The sequence below is a fragment of the Microcebus murinus genome, chromosome 13 (assembly GCF_040939455.1).
Source record: "Microcebus murinus isolate Inina chromosome 13, M.murinus_Inina_mat1.0, whole genome shotgun sequence".
Classification (NCBI taxonomy): domain Eukaryota; kingdom Metazoa; phylum Chordata; class Mammalia; order Primates; family Cheirogaleidae; genus Microcebus; species Microcebus murinus.
This window is the reverse complement of record NC_134116.1, coordinates 24,375,453-24,399,124: the sequence shown is the minus strand read 5'-3', so window position 1 is coordinate 24,399,124 and position 23,672 is coordinate 24,375,453. Positions and strand designations below refer to the sequence as shown.

Sequence of the window (23,672 nt, the reverse complement as noted above, 5' to 3'; positions counted from 1 at the left end):
TACATTGAAGTCTATTTGTAAGAGTGTGCTGCATTTAGCTAATCTATTATAGCAGTCATTTTAGATAAAAAAAAAATAAATCATTACTCATATGAAATCAAAGTAGCAATCTTCTGAGTGACTTGACTTTCCTTTATCCGTCTTTCTGAGATAATAAGCAATTAACCCAATGATTGGAGCACAGGAGATAATTTGTAATGATGGATGTAATAATGGAATTTAATTAACTTCAAATAAATATTTTAGTGAGGGTTCATTTGTATACCCAGATATTTATTTGTACTGTAATAGCTTCTTTATTTTTGTCTTTAACCACTGCACCAAAAATCATGCAGCAAAGTTAATATCAATTTAAAAAGCCATGATCTAAAAAGTCATAGCTTTTTAGTGTTGATAGCATTTGTATCATGATCACTATAAAGATCACATAAAGACTGGCTGGCTAGTGTGATTGATGATACTGCTTTCTAGTTCCTGAACACATTTCTCTGGTTCTTTCTGATAGATTGTATGAGATTGGCTGTTGTGTATGTGATTAGAAATTTCTTAATTGATCTAGGGTCAGCATTTATAAAGCATAGTTCAAGAAATCACCCTTTGTGATGAAAACAAATCACCCTTTGTGATTATTAAAACAAATAATCTTATTTTTTATTTGGCATTTGAATTAATATAGTCAAAAGGATATTGATGAATAAGATTTTATATCTGTATCAGGGAACTGAGATATTCCTAGAATATGGAGTTATGTGCCCTCCCTCAGCCCCCTCAACCCATATTTGTTTGAATTTGTCAATTTTCATGTGGAATGAGGATTTTCTCTTTGAAAAATAACTAGTACAATATGAGTTTAGAAACGTTTGGGCATGGCTGCGGTAGTGAGTAGTACAGAAGAAGGCTTCTGAGACTTCATTACTGGGAGGAACAAAGTATGACAGAGGAGCTGGGCTTGGTCACGTATTCTGGGAGGCAGAGGGCAGTTTTGAGTTTGGGGCAGAATGAGATTCCTCTTGTTTGAACCAGCTCTCATCCAGATCACCTGGCAGGAAGAAAGGCTATATGTGAAATTTTAAAGAGTTCTCTCCATAAATGTTGTGATGCCCTGGTTCAAGCAGCTTTGCTACAGGGCTTCTGTAAAAGGAATGCCTTCAGTCATGAGCAGCAATGGCCTGGTGAGCTCATTGATTCATGGCTCAGAAGTGCACATCTATCTCATGGTATTAGCAAGTGATGAACATCAGGATGCAGTCCACAGGGAGCAGCAGAAGTGGTCACAAAACTCTCAGCAGGTCTTGCTGTTATACTATGGCTGAAGAGGTATTTTTGAAGGCTGCTAAGGACAAGATGATTTTATTGCTGAATTTACTGAAATTTTTATGTAAAGGTTAATATGATCTAATTGGTAAAAACAGGCTGGTTAGATATATAATTTTGATATTGAAGGGCCATATTCTCTTTTTAAGGAGTCATTTATTCCTTATTTTTAATTAATTAAATCTTCTGATGAAATATTTGAAATGTCAAACAAGTAGTAAATAGAGTTCTATTTTACCATGGCAGTAATGATGTCAAGCATACAGAACTGAAAATCACAGGCATACCCTGAAATGTTGACAAATGTTGGCTCTGAGAAAAGTGTCAAATCTGTGGTTGGGTGAGGTGTTTGCTGAAGCCATAATTTCATAAATCCTAGAATTCTTATCAGATTTTGGAATTTGATAAAATTATTTTTTTGTCAAGCCAACTCAATAATTTACCCTTGCCACATAGCTTTTACATGTGTTGGGGAAAGAGCTCCTCCCTGCCTGATGTGCTTTACCTGTCATAGTGGAAAAGGATGGCAATGAAAACAAGGGAACTTTCCTTCTCCCATATCCAGCAGGACTCAACTGCAGTACACAGGTTATAATAGCAGCTCACCAAATACTCTTCTGGATTGAGGAATAAATGAAATAAACACATTTTATTTCTGTCCTATATCTAAATTTAAGCAAATGTTTTAGTAGAAAGCAGCATAATTACATAAACAAAAGGTTCATTTTCTTAGCTTATTCCAAGATAGGATCCTTAGTTGTTGTAAGTGTTGTTTTGTATTCATGGCCACCCTTTAGGACAGTGGAAAGTTTTTCCCCAAAGACAACCACACAGAGACATCTATAGTTCACATTTCCTAAAATCTGTATCCTAAAAGCATATAATAAATTAAGGGATGGACCTTTAATTCATTCCCAGGTGGAGGAAGTAACTAGGAGCAAGAAAGCAGAGTCAGAAATAATATTTAATATTGCCTTAGAATTTTTTTTCTAAGTTCCTAAGTAATGATGATTTTCCGAAATTCTTTTGAAGAAGAACATTTTTAGTTCACCGAGAATTATCCCTAAATAATACATTTATTGTAGCACTACTATATGGAAAATTTTCATATCTTAATATTACTAAACAAATTGAATTGTTTTTAAATGATTTTTTCTTCAAGAAATGATAAGTCATTATAAAACAATTTTCTCAAGTGACTGGTGTGAGGTAGATGATAGTAAGGTGGTAAGGTGTAATAACTTCTAGGAAACTCATTGATTATTACACAGTCATTTATGTGGGATCCATTATGTTCTTACAAATGCTAGGGCTAGAGTACAATAGTAAACAAGAGGAGAATTTGTTCCTGCCATTAGAGAATAGGAAAGAGAATTGATCTCATTTTCAAAATGCTTTGTACAGTATTTTAAAATCTTCATAACATTTCCTATGACTCTAGGCTATTGTGTGATGCTTAGCGTCTTGCATGTATTATATACAGGTTGTTGCAGATAGAACCATAATATACACTCGCACACTTATTTGTTCCTTGTGGGTGCTTTATGACTGCAGCTGTAGCACTTAGACATGTTATGAAGGGACTAGACCTAATTTCAGAAGAAGCCTGTACACAGAAAGCAGCTTGTATCATGTTAAATAACTGCAGTTATCTAGTGCTGTTAAGGGGCTTGGAGTGGTGAGCTGAGAAAAAATGTTTCACTGAACAGATGTAGGGTGAAAGAGAATTGATGTTTTCTAAATTTGAGTTATATTTAGTTTTGCTTAGTAAGATTTAGAAAGTTCCAAATCAGGATTGTCTGAGCTGGTTTCAGTGTTATTTGATGTTAATGATTAAACATCAATCCTGTGTGTTTGCTTTCCTCTTTAATCATAAATATGGAAACTGACAGTAAAACTTGTTTATTTAATGTTTGTTTGTGTCCAAGGAAAGATTTCACTTAGAATGATTTAATCAGATTATTAATAAAATGTCAAATGCAGTGTGGTGATGTTGTAGGTGTATGCCATCCAGGTATAAAATTTAGATTAGAACAGCAATCTCTAATCACAAGGGAGTTGGTGATTGTGGAAGATCAATCTTACAGGCATATTAAGTGAGGTAAATAATTTGTTGAAGAGATTCTGCTGCCACGATGCTAGTTAACAGAGCCAGGTCTCTGGAATTAACAGGCCGTGTAATTTTGATTCTAATGAGATTCAAATACTGTATCATATTGGATGCCAGTGGCTAAAGCTCTCAGAACCGGCAGTGGTAGGAGGATGTTAACATGATCAATTAGCTTCTCTTTGACAGCACCTTGGAATAAACTGGCACAGAGAGCAAATGAGATAGAGCTGTGAAACAGCCAAAAACAGTACAAGAGGCAGAGATCAAAAACAGTTCATTTGGCAGCAAACTTAGTTTATCCCCAGGATTTTGGTTATTTGTTTATTTTAGGCTCTTCTTATATTTATCATGTTGTAAAGTTTGTTATTAATTAAAAACTAATGCATATTAGTTATATATATATGTATATATATATATAATGTATGGATAGAGAAAACATTAGAATAGGTTAGGTAATCTGGTGCTAGTCTTTTTCATGTTATAACATCATCAATAATAGTAGGAGATGCTTTATGCTGATCATTTATCATAAATGTGGCACTTCTCATACATAATGTCACCTGCACTGTGTCAGTGTATCTTGTGAGAGTGTTATTATTTAACCCTTTTTACACACGAGCAATAATACCCAGGGATGTATACAGGGTGGCATGAGGTCAAACCAGATGAATTATCACAATCTCAGTCTCACTCAGTTTTATCTTTCTCTTCTTACTGGACATTGCCACCAAAGGCCTTAGTATATATTATGATCAGGTCCATGTGATATTTTATTAAAGTTTTCTGCCTACTGTTTTAGACATTCTTTAGGCCAAAGTCAACTTGTATTCAAGATTAAGTAAACCTGTGTTCCATCAGCTAGCACACATTCATCTGGCTGTTTTAAAATGCTCTCACCTTCTGAACCGTATTTTCCATGCTCTTGCTGAGGAATGTCATCCATCTCAGTAGCTACAGTTACCGTGAGATACTGATGATTCTAAAAATGTCTGTCTCTAAGACCTCTTTCCCAAGCCCCAGTCAGGCACTGTATCAGCTGGGGTCCAGACAGGAAAACAGAAACTATGCTAACTATTTCAAAAAGAGGAAATTTTATACAGAAAATTGGTTCCACAAATGTTAAAGCTAAAGAGCAGTAATGGGGAAGATGTGACAACCTAGTGATTAATAAATGCATGGAACAGCTGAAGTTGTTCAGTTTTATTCTTTCAGTTGCGAGTAAAAGAAACTCAACTCCAATTCCCTTAAGCACAGAAGGGATTGCATTGGGTCATAGAGCTGAAAGGGAATTAATTTAGTTAAGTTCTTTAGAATCAAAGGCAGAAAAACAGATAGCCAAGGCTCAGGAAGTACTAATAGTACCAGGACTTGATCTATTCATGATATATATATATATATTTCTCTCTCTCTTTCCACCATTTCCCCCTTCCCTTCCTTCTTTCTTTCCTCATTTCTCTCCCATTCCCTAATGTTTGTTGACTTTGTAACATAGATTGAATATCTCTCCAAATGTCAGGGAGGATGGCAGCCACATTCCCATAGTCATGCAGCTAACCTACTTGTTAGAAAAATAACTATTTAATAACTGTTGTATTAAAATATGTCTACATCTTAATCCACTGTGAATGACTTGCTCATAATTGGAACAATTTACATTGTCAAAGGAATGGTATTCTATGGATTGGCCAGCGCTGGGTCAAATGCCTATTCCTGTGGTGAGGAGGTGGGATCATGGAATTGGGGAAGTGAATTCCGTCACCCTAAATGAAGGGCTATTAATCAGGCAAAAGCATAATCTGCCCATATAATATTATTATTGTTGTTGATATTGTCTATGAAAAAATAAGTAGTCCTTGGTAAGCAATATTATAAATAAATATCTTAATCCCTGTTGTATACTGATTAACAACAATAGTTGAACTAAACCAAACATGTCTTTATTGGTCCATGTCTTCTGTGGTCATCCACCTTTCTCATCTTCACATTGAATTCTGAAGTTCTGCATATCCTTCATGCAAAATTTATATTTTGTAAACCACAAGCTCAAATGAGCTAAAATGTTTCCCAGAACTTCTGATTATCCATTTTTATATAAAACAATATCTGTATCTTTATTTTCTGTATTAAAAATAATGCATCGAATAGAAATCATTTCCTGAATACAGACTATATGCTGGGTCCTCTCTATTTTAATTTCAACATGAAGAATCTTTTTAAAAAAAATTATTAGAGGAGGTTTGCTTGTTTATAAAAAATTCTTCCAAGCCACACCTTGTTCATCATCTATGAACATCAGTCCTTGAGAGGGGAACACATTGTGCACCGGTATCAATCCTAGAGGACAGCTCTAAACGGCTCACCGATTTCTGCTCAGGTCCCTAGATCTGGCAGGTTTTGCACAAACCCAATTACCACAGTCTGAGTCAGACAGATGAGGCAGAACATTCACACAAGATGCCAGGCTAAGCAAATGTATTACTCACAGGCAGTGAGGATAAACAGAAACAGAGGTCTATGATCCATGGCAAACCCCAAATTCCCCAAATTCCCCAAGGCTCAGGAAGGCTGCCCAGGGTGGACGGAGTCTTGTCTGTGCCTATCCCACTTTGCACTGCAGCTGAGAAACCTCTAAAGCATTTTACCCTGGGTTTTTATAGCCCATGGAAAACATTTCTCATTGGGCTGAAGCATTGCAGGGTATCCTGTGGAGGGATGTGGGCAAAAGTCTGGGCTGTTCCAGACAGTTCTCCTTACTTCAGGATGTTGCATTCTTGGTACACTGTACCTGAGAATTGCAAGTGAAAGGGGGAAGAGATGGTTTGGCTAATGCCATTCAGGAATCTGCCCTCTTGTACGCCTATTTGTATGCATTCATTATGTGCAATTAATTTGCTGAGGCATTCAGCAATTATTTCTTGAGTACTTTCAGTGTACCATGTGTGGTGTCAGCTGATGGTGAATATTATCAAGTGAGCAAAGATTTATTACAAAAGCACTATTTGGCATAATCATCAGTTTTTATTTTATATTCAGTTAATGACAGTGGATGCATCTTAATTATGTCAGAGCAGTAGAAAGACATTATGAATTGATTATAAAATCTTTACATGTCTAATTGCCGAAACCAAATTCTATTTTTATACCCCATAAATATGAATTTCATCAAATTTTGATCATTCTGGAAAACAGTAATCAAAAGAATTTTTGGCTTGCTTGGGTTTTTTGTTTTTGTTTTCTGTTTTCCCTCTGAATATAGTATTCTTTATTACTGTAAATTTTTCTTCTTCATACTTCATTTTATCACATTCCATAAATGTCAGGTTCATTTTATTCTTATAATTTTCATTTTGAGTAGTGGTGAACAAACGGATAGGCTGTTAAAAAAGGCGTCATGTTCTTTGAACGTGACAGCACTTTTATGGCTATGTCAGCATCCCATCAGGAATTCACCAGTGAGTATGGCTCTGAGTCCGAAATTCTCATCTCCTGGTTGCTTTCATTTTCCAAATCATCTTGCTGCAAGTTTAGCTTTACTTTTTTGTTGATTTCATTTAATTCTTCAGGAAATTTAGTCATCTGTGATTTTTTTTAATATGCTATTACTAAGTAGCATCCTGAAGCTAAAATAAGTGTGATTAAGGGTAAATTTCTAAATTAAAAGAATATTAGCACTTTAGGTATTTCTATCTTTTTGTTTAATGTTCCAAAAAGCGAGGAGGGATTGTTATGTTGGAAGCATTCTTGCCAATAGAGCATTTTACATTTGGGGATTGGGAGATTGCTTAAATGTTGTGTCATCTAAGATTTTGCATCAAGATAAAGGGTAGATTTTGTAAAGGAAAATGATCTTAATTCCACTTTCCAGCAAATGAGGTTTTAAAAGTGACAGTGTTGATAAGATTTGTTTTTTCTCTCTATCAGCATGTGTGTTAGAAATTACCAGGGAGTCTGGATCCCACTGGGTGGTTATGAAAAATTTGTCAGATTAGTTAGAATGTTCGGTAATATAATGACATTAGTTAACCAAATTGCTTCCTTAATGAGTGCATATGACATAGGGTTTTTAAATGATAGCCTAAAGATTTTAGAGATATGTAGATTAGGAGATTCAACAAATGAAAACAGGTAAAAGAATATAAAAATTCTTTGCTAAGCAATTATGAAACATCTTTGCTGTATGAATTTCTTATAACAACTCTCTGAGCGGTCAAGGCTATTAGGCTTATATGACAACAATGTTCTTTGCCCAAGGTCATGATTTAAAATGATAAAATGTGTAGCCTGCTTTTCTCTCAGTCACCAAGTCCCTTCAGCTGTCCTAGCTGGGTTCAATTTTTCACCTCCAAACTTACCCTTGGATCAGATTCTCGGTCCAGTCTTTTCTCCAGTTAGGGAAATTTTAAAGCACCTTCTCATCCATTAGTTCATCATAAAAGCAGCCTGCTGGTGGCTCTTCTTTGATCTTCAAATACAATCAAGGTTTTTCATCATTCCCTAGGACTTAGCTTCTGGTTTTTGTTCCAGTTTCAGTTCATGGGTACCTATATTATTCTAATGTGCCTAAATCCATAGTTTGGTTGTTTACCAGGTCTTCTAATTCCTCAAAAACTGTGAGACTGTCACCAGAATCCCTGCAGTCCGTATGACTACAGTCTTGATTCATATTTCTTGACAAACCTGACACCCATCATCACCTTGGCCAGATCACCTGCATACTATTTGCTGCCAGCTCCCCTGCTGCTTTATTATCCTTCTTGATGAGACATGCACCTGGACACTGGTAGGCCTCTATGCTTCTGACTGTCCACCTGCCTGGATTTTCTTGTACTACCTTTAGCTGAAACACACTATGATCCCTTCTTACACATTAATGGTCTCTGAGCTCTATAGTCATACCTACCAAGATGTGTTCAAATCATTTGCACTCTTGCATTGACAACAGCAGCCAACCTGTTATTTAGTCATTTTACCTCCAGTTGTATTTTTTTTCCAACTTTGGAAACTTGCTATTTCTTTCATATAATGGTGGGGAATACTAAACAAGAGATAAATGAGTCTTGATTGGCTGGGACATGCCTATCCCTTTTCATAAATGATAAAAGTTTCCCCAGGTGACTGTGATAATATGAATGATAGATTACACTTATATAGCCCTCACTATGTGCCAGATTTTATTCTACAAACTCTTCATATATTAATGAATATAATAAATTTTAATTAGCATATTAAATTGAAATTAATTAAATTCAATTAATACATTTAATTACTATAATAAATTTATTTAATTATAGTAAAACCTGCCATCATCAAAGGCTAGGCAATGTTGCATTTTAAATGTAGTAGGACATCCAAAAGTACAAGTCTGTTAGATTTCTCTAAATTTTGCATCAGTTAAACCTCTCCTCACCTTTTATGTAACATCATCAACACTCTGCATGCCACAATTACACAGATTCTACAGAGCAAATATAAAGAAGGAAAAGTATACACTCTACCTAACTATATAAAGAGTCCAAAGATAAAACTAAAATCTTCCAACATAAAAGGGAATCTAAGGTGTTAGTGAGTGGTGATACTCATGGATTAAAATAAACAAAACCCTGTGATATTAGAGCATTCCAAACATAATCACCTCTTCTGTTAGAGTAAAAAAGGGAAGACAAATGTGGACCAATATAATAAGATATTTGTAACATTCTTACATATTAAGCTGATCACATCTCATTGCAATTTGTTTTATTTGTTAATATTTATAAAATATTTGAATGACTATATATTGGCGATTTTCCTTAATATATTAGTAATGAGTATAACAAAAATAATAAGGATATTTATAGCAACCGTACCCTCTTGAAACATCTGTCCTTAATTGGTGAATTATGTGGACAGGGAATTACAGTGCAGAATGGCAAGTGTTATAGTACACATTGGGCTTTGGATGGAGACACTCCAGCTTTCAATCTCGGATACACCACATATTAACTGCGGTACTTTGGAAAATCATTTACTCTCTATAAACCTCACTTTTTTCATCTATAAAATGGAAATAATAACCTTACCTGATATAGGGTTGCGTAGATTCAATCAGAAGGTGAATACACCTTCTGTCAAAGGTAAATACACCCTACTAAACATATAATATTACTAATATCTCCAATTTACCTGACACTCAGGAAAGAGATATTAGGAAATCTATGTGATTCTAAAATCCTAAAATCTGGAAAATGGAAGATTTTTAGAAATATTTTATTGCAAAACTTCACAGAACTATAAGAGGAGGAGGAAAATGTGATAGGGAACATGAAAAATCACCCTCAGCATACTGAACCTGCAGCACGTTTAAACCATGACATTGAAATGTCTAATACGTTTTGAAAATAATGGATTAGGATGTATGAGCTATATATAATTGGAAACATTTTAGTAGGAATGATCAACATATTCATGGTTACTAAAAATAAAGGAGTGGATGAGGTGACCCAGACATTGTGTTGATGCAGAAGACAGGGCTGAATCTTGACGTCCACTAACATTTAAACTATAAGCCAGGAAGAGGAGCAGATAAAGGAGACTGAAAGAGAGGGAGTGTCTTAGAGGTAAACAAGACCTTGAAGGTGTGGTGTCCAAAACCGGTGGAAGATGATGCTTCAAACAGGAATGAGTAGATATCTATGTCATATGCCAATGAAATTTTAAATAAGAGCTGAAACAGACATGCTGGATGTAGTCATCTTGGTAAGACCAGTTTCAGATGAATGGTGGGAGCAGAACCAGTTTACAGAGGTTTGAGAGTTGAGTGGGAGATTTAGTCAAAGAAAATCTGGGCTTAGAAATTATTTCCACAACTGTGGCACTGAAGAGGTGACATCTATTCTGCGTAACATGAAGGGAAAATTGACAATTGAAAGGAAAATTGTGTGTTCTTTTGTCAGTTTGGTATCAGGAAACTGAAGAAGTCTGGTATGAGAGCCTCTAATTTCTGTGTGAAATAAGGATTAAGGTCAACTGCTGAGAGTAAAGAGAAAAATATAAGAGAAAACAGACTATGGAAATAGAAAACTTCTGTGCAGTACTGAGGGACCAGTAGAAGATGGAGATTGAGAAGCGTGTGACCAATGTTTATAATACCACATCATGAAGAGTTAAGACATTCCTGTCTTTAAGTCTTCTTAATCTGAGTTAAGATATTTCTGAAAGCCTAAAATTAGGTAGGTCTGAAATCTAGGCAGGCAAATTTTTTTAGGTTGATACTCATATCTTTTCTCTTCAGTGTCCATTTCTTTTTCATATCTATCCTTCTAGCTGTTCATGCACCATCCATCTAGTCATATATTTATCTATCTCAACATCTTAAATCTCTAGATGTCCTTCCATTAATAAAATACTCATAGACTGACCCACCATGATCTACAGTGAGGCTCTGGGAATGTAAAGACAGCACAATAGGGTATTTTAACTTAGAGAAAGGTTCAGTACAGCTAACATATACATTTATTTCTCTCATAGAGTCTACTTAAGTAGTTCAAAGAATACAAGCTCTTTCTGTTTACCATCTCATATGCCTAGGGTATTGGACTTGTGTATATGGCACAAGATAGTTTAATTCATGTCCATATGTCCACATACCAGTTAAGAGAAGGAGGAAAGTTAGAGAAAACTATGCTTCTCTTTAAGTCAAAATGTGACTTAGAAGTTGCACATGCCACTTCCACCCATAACCTATCGGCCAGAAAAAAACAATCACATTTGCCACACCTAGTATCAAGGGAGACCCAAATGAAGTCTTTATTTTGCTTGACCAAATGATGAGCTGAAAAACCTATGGAAAGAAAGGAGAAGCCATATACTGAAGAACTAACAGAGTCTATGTTGTGGTTTGAGCTACAGGCAGGTGAATTGACAGTTACCATAAGTTCAGAGAGGTCACGATGATAGTATGTGATGGGAGTTCATAGGACTTTCCCATCTGCAAGATTTCTACTGCACAATGCTTTCTGAAAGTCTCTCTCTCCAAAATTAGCACAGAGAGTTTCCCTGTATCAATGTTAATTCCCCTTTACGGAATACATTTCTTATTTTTTCAGAGTAACTCAACAAGCTTTGATGAAAAATATCAGTGAATAATCCATCTTAACATGTTCATTCCTAATCACTTTTTCTCCTTTTTGTTTTTAAATGCTGTTAGGACAGTTTCAAATGCCTTTAATTGGTAGACTTCAAGAATACGTTAAGGAAGAACTGGTTAGTTTGAGTATCAGGTTTATTATTAAGATTTGAAGCTTAGAAAATCCAAGAAAAATTGATTTAAATATTACTAAAAACAATCCAGTAATCATATTGACAGATATTGGTAAAGATAAAAAAGTTTTATAAAAAGAACTTGCATTAATTTTCTAATAAATTACAGAATCCTATAGCAAGGGGCCTTATATTACCTCAGAAGAGAGTGGACACAGCCTCTGGACAAGCAATTTACTTTGTATGATTATTAATTGCTTATTCTTGATTTATTATGAAGCTCAGAACCCTAACAATAAAGACTTCTACCAAATCAATTTCATTTTAAAGACGAAGAACTTTTATGAGCTACTTAAAGATACACTTTTTCAAACCTTGGTACAATGACTTTAGAAATAGTATCCATGAAGCTTAGAAACATAGGATTTAAGGGAGCTTCCCAGTGTTTCCTACAAAGATGTCTATGAACCACGGGTTGATGAACTATGAGAAAGCCTTAGAGAGCCTGGGAATTAAAATAATACTACTAAATGCAGATTATCTCATTAAAAATGATAATTCAATTTCTCTTCTACTGTATCTACCTGGTTATCTCATGTTCATTACAGATTTTTATGGCTTGTAATTTTCCCTGCTGAATTTAATTGTTTATCGCTGCCAATGTCTCTGATTTCAGTGTCATTTTAAGCATTTAAACACAACAATTTTGTTAATCCCTAGATATAAAACTGTTCTCTTATAGCACTGAAAATAACACATCGTATATTTAATTGCTAGTAATTTAAAATTTTTCCTTTTAAGCAACGTTTTATAAAGTGCTATATAGATTTAGAATATTAGTATTATGATTGATTTAATTTTGGTACTTTAGGTAATTTCTCTGTATATTATATTGAGTATTGCTTTTTAACAAGCATGTCAGAATTTGTTCAAGAGGTGAATAATAATCTCCTTTCAGTTGTCACCTTGGGAGATTTAATACTGATTCTGATGCTACTATCTTTGCACAAAACATTTTTTTTGGGAGGAGTTCAGTTTTTTTGCTTAAAATGATAATACAATTTTATTTCGCAAGAGGTTTTATTAAAATAGAGGAGTATGGTCAAGTCACATCAACTGGTTGGATCTTTTTAGTGTAAACCCACTGGAGTATTGGCTGTATATTGATTTGTTTACCAAATAGTTATTGAATGCCTGTTACATGTCAGGGTTGGGTACAGTGATCATTTAAATATCATCATATTTTGTTTTTGAGGTACTCATAATTGTATTAAAAATCAAATTACTTAAACATAATTATAACATGTTGAGCTTATTGACTCAATGTGGCTATGCCTGAGTGAAGAGAAGGAAGCAATCTATTCTGCATAGGCTAGTGAAGACCATGTAGAGAAGATTGTATTGAATTTTGGCTTTTAAGGATGAATAGCATTTCATCCGGCAGAGAGTCTGGGTGGTGAAAGGATATTAAAGGAGAAAAAAGTGAACACGGCATAGCATGGCATGGTTAGGTAATGGATGGATATAAGTGGTGTCTGTAGCTGTTAGGAAGAAGTAGAGGTTAAGAAGTAGTAGTAAAGTCAGCTGCAAAAAGGCTTGAATAGGATGCTAAGGTATACTCTAAAATTAGACACTTGACAACAAATCCTTCCATATAATTTTCATAGGTATGATTGGTTTGTTAACAGATCTCTCACGCCCTCCCTTTCTTCCTCCTTCCATCCCTCCCTCCCTTCCTCCAGAATAAATTTATTTGAATGCTTCTTTTTAGATGCTAAGGATAAAGAAGTGAGCAAAGCAGGAAAAGTCTTGCCAGCATGGAGCTTGCATTTTAGAAGTGGAGCTTACACTCTAGACCAACAGTCTGAAAATTGTGTCTGTAAATGACAAAAAGATAGTAAATATTTTAGACTTTACAAGCCATCTAGTTTCTATTGAAACTACTCAACCCTGCCCTTGTAGTGAGAAAACAACCGTAGACGATACACAAACAAATTGGAATGGGTGATTTCCAATAAAATTTATTTACATACTGAAGGTTGAATTTCATATAAATTTCATGTCACAAAATATTCTTCTCCTTTTTGTTTTTTTTCTCCACCCATTGAAAAGAGTAAAATTCTTTCTTAGCTTGTAGGTTGTACATAAACAGGCTAAATTTGGTCCACAGGCTATAATTTGTCAAACCCTGTCCTAGAGGTTCAGATTAATGGAGACATTAGACACAGACATTAGCTTGGTGAATCAAAACCAACTTACACATTTAAAGAATTTAGAAAGTAGCCAGTGCAACCTGCTTACAAAACAGAGAGATTCACTACTTCTACAGGAGAGACATGGAAATACAAGCTATTGGGTCAAGGACAGTCTTGGCCATTATTTTCTAACTGAGTGAAAGTCACATCAGATCTTCTGGAAGTTCAATTGCCCCCTTCCAAATCCAGGTTTATATTCATGTGACATTTCTGTACATAGGCTGGTCTGGCTATCTCTTGGCACCAGTTTAACTGAAGTAGTTCTGCTTGGGTAGAGTCCACTCAGGCATGACCACTATTCATCTCCCTCTTGTGTACACAGCCTGGTTCAAGTGCTTTCCTCCAATGAGGACTGCAGAATTAGAATGAGTGTTAGTTACCCAGAAATTTCTAGTAAGCTTTTGGGTCCTCAGAGCAGCTACAAGACCTTGACTAAAACTTTTAATAACATAGGTTTTTAAAAAACAAAACAAAAACCGACATTGTTATTGTGCTTCATTGTTGAAGTTCTGAAGTCATTGTTGCCTAGAGTCTAAGCCTAGCTCTGCTGACGCTAGCTGTGTGGTACTAGGCAATAGGCAAATTACTGAAGTGTTGTCAGTCTTATTTATTTATTTATTTATTTATTTATTTATTTATTTATTTATTTATATATTCATTTTATTTAGAGACAGAGTCTCTTGTTCTGCCACCCAGCCTGGAGTGTAGTGGCCCACTCATAGCTCACTATAACCTCAAGCTCCTGCACTCAAGTGATCCTCCTACCTCATCCTCCCAAAGTGCTGGGATTACAGGCATGAGCCACTACACACAGCCTCATTTTAAAAATGGGAATGACACTCATACCTTATTTACAGGGTTTTAATATTAAATGAAATAATCCTCATAATCTTTATAAAGTGCACAGTAAAGTAACTGGCATATAGTAAAAAACAAATAAAATTGACTATTATTATCATAATTATAGAAAATAAGAGAGGAAATTTGGCATTTTTTTCCTAGTAGAGTTTTAGTTACTGTTTTTAAGATTGGATGAATATGAGAAAGAGAGAATTAACCTACTTCAGAAAAAAAAAAAAACTTGACCTAATATCCTAGGAATATTATAGATAACTGAGTACAAGAAGAAATTAAATATGAACTTTATCATTTTGAAAGAACAAAATCAACTGTTAAACATTTCAAAAAATTTAATTTAGAAAAGGTTAATTACCTTCACTATGTCAACTACATTTTTAAATGAAGGATTTTTAATTCTTTTGAAAACATGACTAAGATCCATTCATTTGTTAATTTAATACTGTGTAAAGTGTACCTCCGACTCCTATACAACAAGTGCAAACCACTATAATTTATCTTGATTTGAAGGCTCACCACAGCCGCTGTTGACTTTAGCTGCTAAAATTAGAGTATGCTTTTCCAACTTTCTCCACATTTCATTAGAATTTGCCTTGGTCTGACACAAGTCAGAGGCTTTATATTTACTTTCCATTGCTGGGAAGGATTTTAATTGGTTCCACAGCTCTTGACTCAAGTATCACTTTATTCTCAACAAGTGATTCAGACCTGTGGAGAGTCATGCCATAATTTAACTGGAGAAAAATTTAGGACCTGTGAATGTCACACACACACAAATTGCACAATCGAGATAATAATGTGCTGATCTTTCAAAGAATGTGTGAAATACTACTGATTCATCCTTATGGCTATTGTTCTTTGAAGTTTTTCTGCAACAGAGAGGCAAGACTAAGTTGATCCCTGTATGTTTTCTTTTCTAATCTGCTTTTTCACCAGTGGTGTGTATTTATACATGTGCATTAACATAAATACACACATATGTGTATTTAATATTTAGGGGCTTATGTGCATGGAATTTATTTCTGTGTTCAAATTGTACTGATTCATACATGGCCATCAAATCTACCATCAACTCTTCAGTGAGTTATTTCTCTTGATCTCAATTTTATTATTAAAGAGAAAATTGGTAAAGCTAATATGTCAAAGGGGGTTATCAGAAGGACTGAGAAAACAGATATACAATGGCTAGTTTAGTGCCTGAGTCAGTAGGTGCATAATAAATACTTGATTTCTTCCCTTCCATCTTTCCTATGCTATTGCTTCTAACTTCTAGCCCAAATCATGCTTTAACCATCATCAGATCTCATCATTCATTTCTAAAAACATCATTTAATTTATCTGTACTCTTACATGGAACTATTTCAGAGAATTTAAGTTGTAAATAGGAAGAGCTACCCTAAAGATAGGCATTAACATAAATAGAATAATATGATTATGAAATGAACATGAGTCTATGGGCTTTTATTGTTTTATTACATTTATGTTTCAAAACGATAGTGTGAATATCATGTGTCTCAATGGGTGAGAGTTTTGATAAAATGACAAAGCAACCTCTAATTATTTTTTCTTTGGGCATCTGGGAAGACTACAACTTCTAGTTACCACCATCAAATGGAGACATTCTGTTCTGCTTCTCTCTCCAGTGCACCATTATTTTCCTTTGTTCACATTGACATCTCCATAAAATAAGATGGTCTTAGTTATTCACAATCCCTCTGCCCTCTAAAAGTATGCTTTTTTGCTATGGCATGTTTGACTGTGCTGGCTGCCATGCCCTGTAGACTTTTCCTTATCTTACAGGCCTTTTTGCCACTGAGCCTGTTTTATCACTTAATGTTTAGAATTATTTGTAGCTGATGCTGATGAAATTGGTCTAGAGGTTGAAAGTGGCCTCATATATATGTGGCTATTGAGCATGGTTATTGGTCTGTAAAACCTTAGTTTGCTTTGAGGATTTTAGTATATGAGATCCTAAAAATGGTCTGTGATGGTCTGCTGAGTTGCCAGAGGACAGACAATATATTCCTCAAAATTTGTATTATTAAAATTTTATACTTGGGCATTTCTGGGGAATCTCCAGGCCAATATTAGGTCTGGGACCAAAGGATTACTGCATCAGAGATGCTCATAGCAAGAATCGTCTATGTCCAGCATTGCAACAACTCTAAAGATTCTTCTATTATTATATGTGAGGAAGCAGTCCAGATCTCTCTACTTAATTTCATGTCTTACTATCTTATTGTATTATTAGGAGGGGGTTTGAATGAAAACAAACAAAAACATAAAGCATATAGTTTGTCTAATAAGAAGTTTCTCTAGGCTGATATATTTTTTTTCCATTTTCCTTAAAAATTAGAAGTCCCTGACATATTGAAAATTGACATCTGTTGTATTTGCCTGCCTCGCACCCATGTCCCTTGCACTTCACAATAGTACGCTCATTTCCCATCCTCATGCTCTGTCCATGTGGCTCAGGTGAGGTTGACATCAATACTAGATGCTGTGGACATGTGATTAAACCTGGTCCAGCTCATCTACTTTGATTCAGTGACAGCGAGACACCTTAGGGCTAATGAGATACATTTCAGGATTTTTATTCCAGAATTGTTGGAATAGCAAAGCTCTGTCTCCATGGTTGTGTTTGACAGAGTAGAAGGAAAGCCTGTAGTTGCTGACAGACATCTTGCCATCAGTAGAGGAGTGTCTGCTTGAGATGGAGTCAACCTAGAAGAGAGTAGAATATAATTGAACCTGTGGATCTTTCCGTGCTTTGTATTTTCTCAACTAATTAAACGTTCCTTTAATTGGGGAATGGTGCCTTACCATACTGGTGTGCCATAATTTATCAGGCTTCCATTATTTAGTATTTTGTCTGCCATGAGCAATCATGTGTATAAGTGTCTGGTTTCTCCATAAGATATAGAGGTAGCATTGGTAATTAAAAGTAAGTAAAGGTTTTTTAGGGGTTTTCATATGTTAGGCAGTACACTGAATGTGTTGGTTTTTGTTAGGAGATTGTGGTTTAGGATTCTGACTTTTTTCCTGGTTTATAATATTCACAAATGGTTATGAAAAACTGCAAACATGGATAGAATGAATTATTTTCTTAGGCATATAAGAAACAGAAATCATCTCTGACCTGGTGTTAAAACTAAGTCAAGAAAGCTGATTTGCTGAACAGCAGCATGTGAGCTATGGGATCTTCCAGCAGCTGTGTCTGGCATGAAATGCTTTTGTGCTTTTAGGCAGCACTTGGAGTAGTGGATCACCTGAGCTTGAGTGGTCCGGGTATGAGTCATACACCCCAGAGAAAAGGAGAGGGAAGAAGAGCCTAGCCATGTCTGACACCTCCACCTCTGTTGCTGCTCCCCCTTTCCCTCAAGAGTGGAGAGAGGTTAGCATAGCTTAAGGTACATATAATCACCTTCCTCATGCCACCCCACCTCATGCACACACACTGTAGTGACAGTAGCTGGGCTTCCCTGCTGTCCTCTGGAGTTCTACTAACATGTTAGTGTGTTCAGTTAACTCTCCATGGGGTCTTCCTGCAACTCTCTCCTCTCCACAGCTCACAGCTCTTGTCTCTCGGAAGTAGTCCCTCCTCTCACCTCCTCACATCCCAAAGTAGTCCCTTGCTAAGCCAAAGCACACCAAATTTTCCTTTCTAGTTGAAGAGGTAATGCTAATTACATTAATATAAATAAAGAAAATGTGTTCTTTGTAATTGACACCCTCTAAATGCAACAAATATAAAAGTGGATATGATAGAGAAAAGTATGGCAGCTTTATAAAAAAATATTAAAAGGACAAAAGTCTGGTTCTCATCGTAGCTGTTCCCTGCACTATCTGTGAGACCTTTGTTAAATTACTTAACACTTCTCCAGTCTTTGTCAACTTTTACAACTAAGGAGACCAGCAAATAATTTTCTTCCAGGCACCTAAACAAGATAGTGATTTTCCAAATGGCAAAAAATGACCCATGTGTTCAGGGATCTCTGTGGCTCCTACACTCCAGCTCTATACTCTGGCTGCTGTTTACATGCCCTGAAGCCTACAAAAAGGTGAAGGAAAAAGATGATCAGCATAGGAGGGGATTCAGAGTACAGAGAAGAACAGCAATCAGAATAGTCCAAAGTGGCAGCCCTTAGTCAATGCTAGATGATAGAAATGCTATCATGGACTCACTCACTCTATTACAACTCTTTCTATCTCTAACTATTTCTCTGAATAAGTGTTTTAAGTAAAAATTATATAGGCAGAAAGAAAAGTACCCCAAAGACCTCTTGAAATTAAAAGAAAAAATTAAAATATTCAGTCTAGATGAATTGAAAAAGAGGATGGCCAAGTTGAGAACAGAATTAATGGTTAGGAGAACACAGTAGAAGTAAAACACTGAACAAAAATGTAAAGTGTTGACAATTTTGAAGACAAAGAAAAGAAAGTTGGAGGGTAAATTCAAAAGACTTAAGATGTGAATATTAGGAATTATAAAAGATGAAAAAATTTTAGATAGAAGTGAAGTAATAAATTTTTTAAAAATATGGACAAAAATATCCCTGAGCTGAGTTCTTGAAGCTGTAGATTTAAAATCTCCATGAGCTCATGATGGAGGAAAAAATACATATATATCAGTAAATCCTGGTAAAATTCCTGAACTTTCAGTATTAAGAAGCACCATACAAGGTTGTAGATTGAAAGGATATACTTTGAAAATAGAAAAGGATGAAAGAGATTGTGATTCCCATTTGCAACACTGAGATTTGAGAAAGTTTGAAAGACAGTTATAGATTATGGAGAGAAAAGTGCTGTATCACAATCAAGAGTCCAATACCTGGCTAACATAGAATTCACCTGTTACATTAATGTTGTATTGAATAAAGGTATTGTGGCTATTTAATGATTCACAAGTATATTATCTTTGTACCTCATGAGGAATAAATGCTTGAAAATAAACTCCAAGAAAATAATAGTTTTCCAGATTAGAGACCTCAACATGGGACCATCTTTGTCTCATGTTCATGGGACCATCTTTTGTCTTTTTATAAAAAGTGGATAATGGGGAGCAGACAGCAGATGCTCCAAATGTCTAATCTGGGTGAGATAGTATGAGAAATAAATAAGCATATTATAAACGTTTGATGGTGATGGAATATAGGAAGCAGCAGGAAATATATTGTTCCAACAGATACAAAGACTCATTTTTTTTAATAATTGAGAAATATTTATTTGCTAGTGATATTAAAGGGAAAATAAACTAACAGAATGGAAAAGTAGAGTAGAATTTTCAGATCAACAAGGAGCAAACAAATGCACAAAAGAGAATGAATGATTAGCACTTTGACCAGATCAGTAAAATGTTGGAAGAGGAATAAAAATTAAATTTTAAAGGAAAACATAAAATAAAACAACTCAATAAAAATAACTGTATAATTTGTTACAATAAATGTGAACAGGCTGAATTCAGTATTCTATGAAAAGCTAGAGACTGTCAAAAATCTATCCCAAGTTCGATCGGTAGCGGGAGCGGAGAGCGGACCCCAGAGTGCCCTGTGCAGCCCCACCGCCGCCGCCGGCCTAGTTACCATCACACATCGGGAGGAGCCGCAGCTGCCGCAGCCGGCCCCAGTCACCATCACCGCAACTATGAGCAGCGAGGCCGAGACCCAGCAGCCGCCCGCCGCCCCCCCCCCCCCCCCCCGCCGCCCCCGCCCTCAGCGCTGCCGCCTGCCGGCGGGGACAAGAAGGTCATCGCAACGAAGGTTTTGGGGACAGTAAAATGGTTCAATGTAAGAAACGGATATGGTTTCATCAACAGGAATGACACCAAGGAAGATGTATTTGTACACCAGACTGCCATAAAGAAGAATAACCCCAGGAAGTACCTTCGCAGTGTAGGAGATGGAGAGACTGTGGAGTTTGATGTTGTTGAAGGAGAAAAGGGTGCGGAGGCAGCAAATGTTACAGGCCCTGGTGGAATTCCAGTTCAAGGCAGTAAATATGCAGCAGACCGTAACCATTATAGACGCTATCCACGTCGCAGGGGTCCTCCACGCAATTACCAGCAAAATTACCAGAACAGTGAGAGTGGGGAAAAGAATGAGGGATCGGAGAGTGCTCCTGAAGGCCAGGCCCAACAACGCCGGCCCTGCCGCAGGCGAAGGTTCCCACCTTACTACATGCGGAGGCCCTATGGGCGTCGACCACAGTATTCCAACCCTCCTGTACAGGGAGAAGTGATGGAGGGTGCTGACAACCAGGGTGCAGGAGAACAAGGTAGACCACCAGTAAGACAGAATATGTATCGGGGTTATAGACCACGATTCCGCAGGGGCCCTCCTCGCCAAAGACAGCCCAGAGAGGACGGCAATGAAGAGGATAAAGAGAATCAAGGAGATGAGACCCAAGGTCAGCAGCCGCCTCAACGTCGGTACCGCCGCAACTTCAATTACCGACGCAGACGCCCAGAAAACCCTAAACCACAAGATGGCAAAGAGACAAAAGCAGCCGATCCACCAGCTGAGAATTTGTCCGCTCCCGAGGCTGAGCAGGGCGGGGCTGAGTAAATGCCGGCTTACCATCTCTACCATCGTCCGGTTTAGTCATCCAACAAGAAATGAATATGAAATTCCAGCAATAAGAAATGAAGAAAAGATTGGAACTGAAGACCTTAAGTGCTTGCTTTTTGCCCGTTGACCAGATAACTAGAACTATCTGCATTATCTATGCAGCATGGGGTTTTTATTATTTTTACCTAAAGATGTCTTTTTTGGTAATAACAAACGTGTTTTTTAAAAAAAGCCTGGTTTTTCTCTATGCCTTTAAAGGTTTTTAAATTGTTTCATATCTGGTCAAGTTGAGATTTTTAAGAACTTCATTTTTAATTTGTAATAAAAGTTCACAAACTTGATTTTTTGAAAAAAGTCAACAAACTGCAAGCACCTGTTAATAAAGGTCTTAAATAATTAAAAAAAAAAAATCTATCCCAATTATATGCTCTTTATGAAAAGCACAAGAGTGATGAGATTATCAGACAAAATAGTCAAAAGCATTTACCAATATGTAGAGAGATGTTATGTAATAACAAAATGCCTACTTTTCAAAACATAGTTGTCACAGATGAGAATATACTAAACAACGTAGCTGTTAAAAAACCATTGAAAGAACTCTTAAAGCTGAAAGGAGAACTTGATAAAAAATACAATTATAGTGGGAAATATTTTATTACTTTGCCTATTTTGGAATTAGATCTAGTAAAAAAATAATTGAGAACATGGATATGATATGATATGAACATATGATCTCAATAACCACCATGTAAAATCTATGTATAGAAATTTACACTTTTAAATAGAACATATTGTTTTATACATCCATGAAATATTCATAATTAACCATATATTTGGCTATGAGGAACTCTAGTAAATAAGGTAGAAAATTTAAAATTTACAAGTTACCTTTTATATCATAATAAAATAAAGTTAATAATAAATATGGAGACCCAATCTCCTCTGCTATTAGAAATTAAAAACCACACTATTAAATTTTAATAAGTATTAATAATTAATAACTATGGATCAAAACAGAAATTGCAAATTACAAACCATTTTGAAGACATCATAAAGGAGAGTTAGCAAAAACTGTACTCTGAGGAACAATTTCAGTCAATGACCCAAAAAAGAACTTTATGCTTTAAAAAAAAAAGAAGAAAATAAAAAATAAAAAAAAATAAAGTAGGCAAAGAGAAATACTAACCTCAAGTCATACAATAAAAGTGAAATAGAAAGGATAGAAAAAGAAAAACTATTTTTCTTTGAGTATGCAAAAAATCAATAAAACCCTGTAGAAGCAAATAAAAAATAGAGTGAACAATACCATACATGCTTAGGAATAAGAGAGTTAATAAAACTATACAGACTAAAAAGATTTATGACATAGGAAACACAGCATGCAACATAAACATAATCAATAATACTCCTAGAAGAAAACTGAATATACCATATATATTAAATATATAGCCTAGGAGTTGAGAAGACCTGATTAAACAAGATAGAAAAGTTGGAAGATATTAAAGAAAAGCTAGACATATTTTAATGTAAAACAATAAAAAATTTTGATAAAATATTATAAATGAAGCCAAAGGAAAAGATGACAAATTTGTATAGCTTTTTTCTTTCGTTTTGAGCATGAAGAAAGTATGGAAGATACACGTCCTACACTATTTTTTTTTTCTTTTTTTTTTTTTGAGACAGAGTCTCACTTTGTTGCCCAGGCTAGAGTGAGTGCCGTAGCATCAGCCTCGCTCACAGCAACCTCAAACTCCTGGGCTCAAGTGATCCTGCTGCCTCAGCCTCCCAAGTAGCTGGGACTACAGGCATGTGCCACCGTGCCCGGCTATATGTCCTACACTATTGTAACTAGTCATTTAGTGGTGGGGAAAAGGTGTTTGGTTAGAGGGTGGGTGGAAAAGTAATTGAGGAGGAGAGTTAAAAGAAGTAAAAAGGCTTGATATCTACAGAGCATAGATATAATTTAAAATCTACAAACTCTCTACAATAAAGTCCTTGAATCAATCAAGTACCTTATCTGGTAGAACAAATCCACTGTGAGAAAGATTTCTAAAGTATCTAAAATTTAATCAGAACCAGTTTTTTTGGCCACATCATTTAGGGAGAATGATGTAGCTAAACATCATTATGTATTCTTATCACAACCCACTATGTATTCTTTTTGAAAAACACACACATATGTGTATGTGTGTGTGTGTATGGAGAGAGAGAGAAAGAGAGAGAGAGAGAATATATATAATGTATAAGTTGTCATCGAAAATAGTAATATACTGATCAGCCCACCAAAATTTGCCTATATAGTGTGTGAATTTAAATACCAGTTTTCCTTCC

The 23,672-nt window shown here is 35.7% G+C and overlaps 1 protein-coding gene and 1 pseudogene across 1 annotated transcript in view; both read left to right on the top strand.

The window, feature by feature from the left end:
* Positions 1-23,672, top strand: part of GPC5 (glypican 5) — a 1,282,273-nt gene that overhangs the window by 178,587 nt on the left and 1,080,014 nt on the right. The gene's annotated exons all lie outside the window — the stretch shown is intronic.
* On the top strand, positions 17,186-21,751 carry LOC142874962 (Y-box-binding protein 1 pseudogene; annotated as a pseudogene).